The sequence below is a fragment of the Erinaceus europaeus genome, chromosome 19 (genome assembly GCF_950295315.1).
Source record: "Erinaceus europaeus chromosome 19, mEriEur2.1, whole genome shotgun sequence".
NCBI lineage: Eukaryota > Metazoa > Chordata > Mammalia > Eulipotyphla > Erinaceidae > Erinaceus > Erinaceus europaeus.
This window is the reverse complement of record NC_080180.1, coordinates 39,066,420-39,078,089: the sequence shown is the minus strand read 5'-3', so window position 1 is coordinate 39,078,089 and position 11,670 is coordinate 39,066,420. Positions and strand designations below refer to the sequence as shown.

At 38.4% G+C, this 11,670-nt stretch overlaps 1 non-coding gene across 1 annotated transcript; it reads right to left on the bottom strand.

Moving 5' to 3' along the window:
- Positions 1–2,160: 2,160 nt before the first annotated feature.
- On the bottom strand, positions 2,161–2,290 carry LOC132534808 (U11 spliceosomal RNA). The gene has a single exon (XR_009546506.1). It is a non-coding gene; the product is annotated as a U11 spliceosomal RNA (small nuclear RNA).
- Between the last annotated feature and the right edge of the window lie 9,380 nt (positions 2,291–11,670).

Below are 11,670 nucleotides of genomic sequence, written 5' to 3'. Positions count from 1 at the left end.
AGTGCCTGCACCATGAATCCACCGCTCCTGGGGGCCACTATTCCCCCTTTGTTCCCCTTGTTTTAGCCTCGTTGTGGTTATTATTATTGCCATTGTTGATGCTGTTCGTTGTTGGTTAGAACAGAGAGAAATGGAGAGAGGAGGGGAAGACAGAGAGGGGGAGAGAAAGATAGACACCTGAAGACCTGCTTCACTGCCTGTGAAGCGACTCCCCTGCAGGTGGGAAGCCGGGGGTTCGAACCGGGATCCTTAGCTGGTCCCTGTGCTTTGCGCCACATGCACTTAACCCACTGCGCCACCGCCCGGCGCCTAAAATGTATAAACGACCATTAAAATGAGCAATCTTGTGAGGAGAATTTATAAATCATCCATCGTATATGGCACATTCTGTGTATTACCTTCCAGTTCTATATGGGTATTCACAATCTACTCATGTACCCCAGAATTGAGTTTGAAAGGTTATCACTGTCCATGAATGAAAGCTATTAGAGCTATTATATCACTAACTTCTACTTCCTCCCTTATGGAAACAGAAAAACAAAGATGCAGTGCAGTGAAAGAAACAATGAAGTGAGTTGGGGGGTGGGGTGGGGAGTAGATCAATTTGGCCATGATCTAGACCAACTCTAGGTCAGCACGTAAAAAAAAAACAAAAAACTGTCCTGGCAATCTATTTTTTCTTTAATTTTGTATAAGTCTCTGAATTCAAAAAACACATGCAAAAAACATTACCAAATGGACACTGGTTTGCAGTATAGTTTTTAATGCATAGGCACAACCTCCCATCTCCTCCTTGATTGGTGTCTAGGAGACACATCCGAACACCAATGTCCCTTCATCCTGTTCCTTCCTCTCTTTCCCCAGAGTCCTTTGCTTTGGTGCAACAGGACACACACAGTCCAAGTTTCACCTTATGTTTCCCCTTAATGTTCTTTGTTTTTATATTACACCTGTCAGGTAATTTGGTACTGGTCTTTCCTTTTCTCGCTTATCTCACTCAACATGATGCTTTTGAGTTCTGACCTTGCCATTGCAAAGGAAATTACCTCATCACTTTTTAAATTTATTTTTTATTGATAATAATGATCAACAAGACCATAGGAAAAGAGGGGTCCAATTCCACACAATTCCCAACACCAGAGTTCCATATCCGATACTCTTCATTAGAGGCTTTCTTATTCTGTATCCTTCTAGGAGCATGGACCCAGGATCATTATGGGATGCAGAAAGTGAAAGTTCTGGTTTCTATAATTGCATCTCTGCAGGACATGGGCGTTGGCAGGTCAATCCTTACAACCACTGTTTCTATCTTTCCCTAATGGAGCAGGGCTCTGGAGAGGTGGGGTTCTTCCCTAGGAGAAGGGTTGCTGACTGCCAAATTTTACCCATCTCCAGTTTCTCCCTCAAACTTTTAAGACAACTATAATATCACCCTTCCTTTCTTATCAACCCCACCTTGACCCACTTTAACTCTTAGCACTTCATTCTTCTCCACTTCAGCTCCCACCACTCTGATGCCTACTGTTACTCTGTTTCTGACTTACTAAGAGAGATGTCTCATTTTTTGGCCAGTGCCAGTTGCCTGAGCCCCCATGCACTTCATTCTCTTATTCTGTTCAAATCTGTTTCTTTTCTCCATCTCCTGATCCAATTTGAAAACATGTCAATTTTTCCATGATATGCCCATGAAATTTGATGTCTCAATGCAGTGCAACTTCAAATTTTAAATGACATGTTCAAAGGATTTAAAGAGAACAAAACCCTTAATTTGGCCAAGGAGGGCCTGCCAAGACATATCCCTGTCCTCCCTAGTTTCCTATCATATCATGATCCTACTCATCTTCTATACCCTGTCTACTGTTGTTCACTCATTTGTCTCCTTTGCCTTTTAATGTTTCATTTGAGACTATCTCCAACTTCCTTTATCTAGTAAAATGTTCCCTTCCTTAACATTTCAGCTTCATTGGGAGTCCTTTGACTTCTCTGGCTAAATGAATCCTGTGTTCTTATTGTACCATGTAATTCCCTCCATCTCTTTCCTAGCTATGTTAGAAATACGCATACATTCCTGTTTCCTGGTTAATTACTCTTGTGACTGAAATATCTAATGCAATGCTCCTTAGTGGTAATCCACCACAAGAGTTGATTCTATTTTTTTTTAAGGGCTCTGGGACCAACGATCACCAGCTGCCCAAACAAAAATTATGCTTCTGAAATCTCCTGATGTTGATTCTGCACATAGAGCAAAGGAGCTGTCCTACCTATGTCATTCATGACAGAAGCCCTTTTTTCCACAATAGTAGATTCTTAATGAGTATTTCTTGATTCATAATTACTTGCGTAGGGAAACAATCTCTTTCATTTAGGAAGGTTTCTCTGCTTCCTGCTGAGACTCCCTGAGGCAGTATTTGATAGTTGAGGGGAGAGGTGACTGAAGCTTCCCACAGGGCAGCTTCTCTAGTTATTGAACTTTATTCTTATGAAGACATAGATAGGGTTGTATAGCTGGAACTTTTGTTTGGCTAAGTAGAGTATGCAAAGATGACTAGGTTAGATAAAGAAATGGAAAATGACAGTTATAATGGGATATTGAGAAGTTGGAGGAGAGAACAGATATAAACTTGTTAGGAGCTAATAATATGCAAACTTGGGGTGAGGAGAGGGAACCTAATGCTTTCTTTTCAAATTTGGATGCTCCCTTTTATTCCTCACTAAATTTTAAAGGAAGCTTATTTGACATGCTAATGAGTGGCTGAATTATAACTAGTTTGTGCCCAAACTTGGAGGAGGGGAGTGGGGAGAAGGTGGTAGAGGAAGAGGAGGGGGAAGATTTTCTAAATTTTGTTTCTAAGTAGATGCAAGGTAAGAATAAACTACTTCACTGTGATTCAGACATAACCAGAACTCCGATAAGAGTCTGAGTATTATTCTTTACCCAGTTCTTCCGGAGATATGGAATTTAGTTCTGTGCATCTCTTTCTTTTTAGTCACTTCATGTTTTCACAGATTAGTTTCCATGTCCATAAGAAAAGTATATCTATCAGGGGAGGGTATGGGATATAGAGATCTGGTGGTGGGAATTGTGTGGAGTTGTACCCCTCCTATCCTACAGTTTTGTTACTGTCTCCTTTTTTAAATAAATAAATAAATAAATAAAAATAATCCCCCCCCCAAAAAAGAAAAGTATATCTTGTGAATTTCTTAGGTATGAATTGGCTTGTTCATGTAAGATTTTGGTTTTTTTCCATGATCAAAGGACATTTAAAGAGTGTTCCACAAAGTATCGTAAGCTTGTGGGCTCTTTGATGGCTTTTTTGGTGTGTTTTGTTTTTTTGCTTTTTAAAAGTATTTACTAATTTATTTATTTATGAATGAATGGAGGAGAAAGAGAAACCAGAGCATCACTCTGGCACTGTTACGAGTGAGAGTAACAAGATGGAGACCAAGATGGACAGAAAGAGGAGAAGTTTATTTCACTGGTAGGCCAGAGCCTAGAATACTCCAGAGAAAGTGCTTGGCCCCAAGCCTTGGATTAAACTGTCTTTTATAGTCTATTTCAACTCTATAAGCACAAGCAAGCAAGCCACGAAGTACAGAAGCAAAATTTAAAGCAGTTAGTTCTAGCAGTTACAATTACAATTTTGCAAGCAACCCACCACCATCAATAACATAGACATTGTCAATTATCAGGTGCATTGTTCAAGGAATGGAATATTTCACTCTACATATGACAGAATAGTCTGACCTAGTGCTGACCTAGCTTGTTTTTATATATTCCAATTCTCTTTGTTTCCTACTTAACTGTTTTTCTTAATCTATTTCCTGATCTACTTTCAATTCTATTTTTGGTTACATCTCCACTACAGCACATGCAATGTTGGCGATCAAACTCTGAGCCACATGCTTAAGAACCCGAGGTCTTCTCTATTGCAGTACCTCCTATGCTGCTGTTTTTGCTTATATTTCTTTAGGAATGAAAAATGTGGCAAAAAGCATTTGTGACATCTCCAAGTTTCTGAAAGTGTTAGATACTCGAGTTTAAACAGATAGAATGGAGATATAACTGACATTTCTAGAAAATATGAACCAAATAGCTAAGGGATTATAAGCATTTTGATGTGATAAATGTGCAGGAAAAATACACTTATTTTCTCTAAATGAAAGTCATTGCATGGTTTAGATTTATTAATACATTTCCCCAGAAACTATGCTGGAAAGATAGAATTGTAACGCAGTTGTATAGCATTTGTGGTGTTTTTTGTAATTTTTCTAAAGAGAGAAAATCATTTTTATTGTTTATGTTAACTCATAGTAGTACTGTAAGATAAGTCAATCTCCTTATCTTGACAGTATATTTAAATCCACTGACAAACAGCAAGGTGGGAAAACAGCCAGTGTTACTAACAAGCCAGTGAGACAGCTAGAATAAGCACTTTTGTGTCTGGGATTTCAGATAGTTTTCATTTACTTTCAGCTGGATCACATGAGTTTCACAGGACACAGAAGGGCTATCACATGGAGCTCTACAAGTTAAGACAATTTTTGCTTCCTGCACTGGAAACAACCCTGCAGAGTATTTGTCATTGATTAGCCCATCTTCTGATCAGAATTGTAAAATGAAGCAATTATGATTTCCAGTTTCACCAGGAAAAGAGGACCCAGAGAAGTAAATTGACAGGGAGTGTGACTGATGCAATTGTGGTTACACACTTCTTATCCCATTTACATAGTTTTACCTTTTCTATCTAATATACTAGTGATGATTTTTCTAAAAACATAATGCAGCTCCAAAATATGACTTACAAGAAGACAAAACTGTCATTCTTTTATATTATAAACATTGAAAAAATTAATACACCAGGTTCCTGGTCTTCATAATGAAAAGAAGGATTTTTTTCCTTATTCAGTTATAGTATCATTTTTATAATGTGTAACTATAGAACAAGAACAAAAAGGGAAAAAAAGACTTACAAAGTATATCAAGGTTTCCAATACCCAACTGGATATTAGGAATAAATTAAAACAAAAAACTATTTACTATATGTATATATATATATATATATATATATATATTTGTATTATCTTTATTTCATAGAGAAATTTCAGTCAGAAATCAAGAGGGAAGAGGTGATACAAAAACAGAGAAACAGAGGGACACTTGCAACGTTGCTTCATCACTTGCAAAGCTTTCCCCTTGCAGTTGGAGATCGGGGGCTCAAAACCTTCTCAGACAGACAACAGTTAAAGGAGGCAACCATCACCAAGCCTGCTCTGAAAGAGGTTCTAAAAGACCTCTTATAAACAACAACATCACCATAATACTTGCCATATATCAGAGCAAATAAAAAATGTTGAATAATGGCACTACAATGCATTCAATCCATAATATCAATAAATGTTATGCTGCCTGCAAAAATCCCACCTGACCCAACAAGACAAAGACAGACTTGAAGTGAAAGGATGGAAAACTATCATACAGGCTAATGGACCACAAAAAAAGGGCAGGAACAGCCATTCTCATCTCTGACACAATAGACTTTAAATTAAATAAAGTAATAAAAGATAGGTAAGGCCATTACATAATTATTAGAGGATCAATCAACCAAGAATATTTAACAATTATTAACATCTATGCACCCAATGAGGGATCATCTAAATACATCAAACACCTACTGAAAGAACTACAACAAGACATCAATAGTAATACAATAATGGTGGGAGACTTTAACACCCCACTCTCACACTTAGACAGATCAACGAAGCAGAGAATCAACAAAGAAACAAGAGAATTAAATGAAGAGATGGACAGACTAGACCTCCTGGCATTTTCAGAGTTCTTCACCCCCCAAAACTGGAATATATATTCTTCTCAAATCCACACAGCACATACTCAAGGATAGACCACATGTTAGGCCACAAAGATAATGTCAGCAAATTCAAGAGCATTGAAGCATCCCAATTATGTTCTCAGACCACAGTGGAGTAAAGCTAATGTTCAACAACAAACAGAAAATTACTAAAAGTCACAGAATTTGGAAACTCAACAACATACTGCTTAAGAACTGCTGGGTCAGAGAGACACTCAAGCAGGAAATTGAAATGTCCCTGGAAACAAATGAAAATGAAGACACAGGCTATCAAAAATTTGGGACACAGCTAAAGCAGTAGTGAGAGGGAAACTCATAGCCATACATTCACATATTAAAAAACAAGAAAAAGCTCAAATAAATGATCATACTATAAATCTTAAATACTTAGAGGAAGAGGAATAAAGGAACCCTAAAGCAACCAGAAGAACAGAAATAACTAAAATAAGAGCAGAAATAGACAACATCGACTAAGAGAACCATATAAAAGATGAATGAAGCCAAATGTTGGTTCTTTGAAAAATTAAACAACACTGACAAATCCCTAGCCAGACTCACAAAAACCAAAAAACAAAAAAAAGAAAGAAAAAGAAAGGGAGAAGACTCAAATAAATAGAATTGTAACATTGTAACTGATAGAGGAGATATCACAACTGATACCACAGAAATCCAGAAAATCACACAAAACTTCTACAAAGAACTATATGCCACCAAGCTAGAGAATCTGGAAGAAATGGAAGAATTCCTAGAAACATGCCTTTCCAAAAGTGAACCAAGAAGAACTACAAAACCTAAATACTCCAATCACAGACAAATAAATCAAAACAGTTATTAAGACTCTTCTCAACAACAAAAGTCCTGGACCAAATGGCTTCACAAATGAATTGTACAAAACCTTCAGAAAACAGTTAGTAACTATACTTCTAAAGCTCTTCCGTAAGATCAAAGAAACAGGAATACTCTCTTCCACCTTCTATGAAGCCATCATCACCCTGATACCAAAGCAGATAGGGGCACAATCAAAAAGGAAACTACAGAGAAGGAGGAAGGAAGAAAAGAAAAAAAAAAAAAAAAGAGCAGTGAAAGGAAAGAGTTTTTTTTTCTTTTTTTCTTTCTTTTTTTTTTTAAATTAGCTAGGAGGAAGGAAAAAGGAGAGTGTACATAAGAGGTAGAGAGAAACAAGTTACTCTCCCAATTAATAGGACACCCAGCCACCTAGCAATAGTTAATTTTGGTCAATCTGAAAAAGGAGGGGAGAAAAGGGACACACATATATAATAATAGTAATAATAAAATAAAATAGAGTAAAAAAACCCCTAACAGTCAGTCTGAAGCTTGGACTGTTCTGGATTGGTTGTAGGCAGCCTGAGCAAAGACAGCCAACTGTAAGAAGTATTCAAAATAAATAAATAAATAAAAGGAAAGAAACCCCAAAACCTCCAACTCCAAGTAGTCTTTCCCAGGCTTGGATGAGGCTCTGATTGATCAGGTATTTTGTCACTCAAATAGAGCTCCAGCCACTTAAAAGAGAGAGAGAGAGAGTGAGAGAGAATATCTTGGTAAAGAATGTTGCTCATCAGGAAGCCTGCTAGAAGTGACTGTCCAGCCCCTGGGGGCTGGTTCTGGGGTGAGGGGGTGAGCTAGAAATAATCAAAAGATTTCCTTTCTTTATTTTTTTGGCATCTGTTTGCCAACCCAAGAATGGATTATAGGACTCCTCCTTGGTGTTACCCTGACAACCCCTTGTTCACCCTCCTACTTACAGCCCAGTATCCTACCCTATCCAGAGAATCCCAGGTCACATGCTGCTGCTTGTTGGAGCACATGCCAGCTGCTGCTTCCAAGTTGCCATCTTGGCTCCGCCCCAAAACAATGACTTTTAGTCACTACCAGGTCACCCCATCAGTTGGGGCCCTATTCGGGGAGTCCTAAGATTCCCAAACAGACATGATGAGCCTAGACCTTGAATAAATCTCTCTCTCCATTGTTACCAGTCATCTCTATCAGGAAAAATAAAATAGACCCTTTTGTAGGCCCCCAATAGGACCTTGCCCTCAACTTGGATCAACAAGGGTAGAGAATGTTCCATCCTCTGAAGGGAGGCTGGACAACATATTCTATGCTACCTCTGAGGAAGATGGGTCCTGAAATTGGGGCAGCTTGGAACATTCCTACTCATGACCACAGAATGTGAACTCAGATCTACAGGGATGCAGAGGTCACATAGGCTCCTTAGTTGAATATGGGACCCAGATCACATTAAATCAATGGGATTTACATTCAACAATATTTATACATGTTTCCCATATTTGGGAGCTATTCTCTTCCCTGATCCAGCTTTCTGGTCCTTTTTCCAGCTGTAATATCATCTCCCCAGACAATAACTTGGATATACCTCCATATCAGATTTCAGGCTCAGGTAAAAAATAAAATAAAACTAGTATAGCCACAGGACCTTTGGAATATAACTAAATGCGTACTAACTATCTACAGAACAGAGACCCCCCCCACCCCCAACTCTTCATCTGCACTACTCCTACTCCAGCCTTTAGGTTCATGATTAATCAACAATTTGTTTGGCTTTATATGTTAATTCTCTTTTTAACCACCAGGTTCTAGATGCTAGCATGATGCCAATCAGACTTCCCTGGGCAGACAACCCCACCAATATGTCCTAGAGCTCCTAATCCTCAGAACCCGCCCCACTAGGGAAAGAGAGAGGCAGGCTGGCTCTGTGGATCAACCTGTGAATGCCCATGTTCAGTGGGAGAAGCAATTACAGAAGCCAGACCTTCTACATTCCACAATGACCATGGGTCCATACTTCCAGAGCATTAAACAATAGGAAAGCTATCAAGAGAGAGGATGAGATATGGAGTTCTGGTGGTGGGAATTGTGTGGAATTGTACCCCTCTTCTCCTATGGTTTGTCAGTGTTTCCTTTTTATAAACAAAATAAAATAAAATACAAGAGTTGAGCTGTGCTTTGGTAAATAATATAATAATAAAACTTTTAAAATAAAGTTAAAAAAATTACAAAAAGAAAAACTTTTGAAAGTAATCACATAGCCTAGAGCAAAGAATGTTTTCCAGAAAAACAAAATAATGTTTCAACAAATATTTAGCAAAAGTATACAGTACTTATTTTAAATATCCCAAATATTCATTTTTTTATTTTTATTTAATAAAAGGAAACACTGACACAAATCATAGCACAAAAGGGTTGCAACTCCACACAATTCCCACCTCTAGAACTCCATATCCCATCTCCTCCACTGAGAGCATTCCTGTTCTTTATTCCTCTGGGAGTATAGACCCAGAGTCATTATGGGGTGCAGAAGCTGGAAGGTCTGGCTTCTACAATTGCTTCCCTGCTAAACATGGTAGTTAACAAGTTGATCCATACTCTCTGCCTGTCTCTCTCTTTCTTTAGTGGAGCAGGACTCTGGGGAAGCTGGGCTCCAGGACACATTGGTGGGGTCGTCTGCCCAGGCAGCTGGCATCATGTTGGCATCTGGAACTTGGTGGCTGAAATAAGAGTTAACGTATAAAGTCAAACAAAATGTTGACTAATCATGAACCTAAAGGCTGGAATAGTGCAGCTAAAGATTTGGTGGTTTCATTTTTTTAGATAGATAGTCGGTCTATTTTAGTTATAATCCGAAGGGCCCATGACTATACTGTTTTTTTTCTTTCCTGAGTCTGACATATGATATGCAGGTGGATCCAAATTACTGTCTGGGGTGATGATGTCATGGCTGGAGAAAGGGCTAGAAAGCTGGATCAGGGAAGAGAATAGCTCCCAACTATGGGAAAGGTGTATAATTATTGTTGACTGTAAACCCTATCCATTTGATCCGATCTAGGGCATCTATTCTGTTTAGGAGCCTATGTGACCTCTGCATCCCTATAGATCTGAGCTCACTTTGTGGTCATGAGTAGGAACGTTCCAAGCTGCCCCAATTTCAGGACCCATCTTCCTAGGTGAAACATAGAGTATGCTGTCCAGCCTCCCTTTGGAGGATGGAATGTTCTCTATTATTCTTGCTCCCCATGGAGGGTGTTCATGTTTATAAATTACAGAAAATGCCTATACCTAACAGGAGATCTGTCTGATTAGTTTCAAAAAAATTGAAGTTATTTTTCTCCTCTTACTCTCAATTAAAAATTGGTTGTATCTATGATTTCTATTTTCAGAGGGAAAACTATGGCCTTTTCCTTTAACTGTGTAACACAACTGTAAGTTCAAGATTTATTGAAGATTTCCATCAGGACTGTTCTCAAAGCTTCCAACTCCATTAAAATGGAAAATGGCATTAAAATGTATACTTCTTGACACCAAAAAATGTCTTACAGTTATCACCCATCCAAATAGATGCCAAGCAGAGTTGTTTAAAGACACTGCAGAGTTGTGCTTGCTTCGGCAACACATATACTAAAGACACTGCAGAGTTCCTTCTCCAGTAAAGCAGAGTGACAGCTGATATAAATAGATCGACTATTTACATATTTCTCCTACACTGATGTAGAAATGAACAAGTAAGGATCCTATGTTGTTTTGGTGGCTTGTTTCTCTCCCAGAAGAGGCTTTCCACCAGCCATTCTTAGGTCTTTCATTGATAAATGAATTCACATCCCACATCAATTAGTAGGCAAATCCTCGTCAGTATAGCTGAAGCTACAATACAGACTTCTGATCAGAGATTACATTTACAGGTCTGTAACAGCAATGTTGAATCCTGTGACAGTTTCTGAGATGAGAGAGTTTAAAGGAGAGAGGAAATATAAAGCTAAACAAATAAAAGAAGTACTTAGAAGGATAAAAGCAGATAGGGATAACAGAACAGGTAGTCACAGATAGTGTTTATTGAAATGAAATGGAGAGATAAAAGGCAATGGAGTAGGACTGTGAGGAGAGCAATACAGTGAATGGAAATAACAATAATATATTATTGATTTCCTTATATAATAGTGCTACAAGGAGGATTTATTCCTATAAGCTGATTTAATGTGTGAATTGTGTATAAGGCAGATATCTTACAAGAGTAATACACATAAAAGAATAGGCCTTCTGCAGGAAATACATATAGTTTAAAACTCTTTAGATTAAGGCAGAGAGGGAAGAGACCACAGTACCAACGTTCCCTTTAATGCAGTGGCAGCTGGGCTCAAACCAGGGTTTTGTACAAGGCAAAGTGGTACACTGTCCAAATCAGCTAATTTGCAGGATCTAGGATATATTTCATAAAGGAAGTTATCTACCAGTAACCTAATTGTGGACTTAATTAAAAGTCCCATCTTGACCAATAAATTCATTCTCTCTCATTTTCAAAAGCTGAATTCTGGAGGCATGGCCATGACCTAGCAGCTGCCACAGGCTGCACTCCTGATCAACTTAAATAATGGAAAAATAACCTAAAAACTTCTACAAACTGTAAAAATAACCTAAAACCTTCTCCAAATCACAACCAAGATTCCATAAGAAACTCACTAAGCCACAGGTAGGCACAGACACTTGTCATCAGTAGATGGAAATGAGGTGAAGGAGAGAGTCTCTTTACTAAAGTAGCTACTTCTAGGAGTGGCTGGTGGCATCTTAATAACTATGCAGTGGAGCCCATTGTTGGAGGCAGGAAGGTGAGGAATATTTATTTGCACATTACGCACCTGAAAAACAGCTGATATCAAACATATATAAAGAATTAGAGATTCTGGGTGGTGATGTGCAGTGAAGTGCAGATTATTATATGTAAGGACCCAGGTTTGAGCCCCTATTCCCCATCTGCGGGGGGGGGGGTATGTTT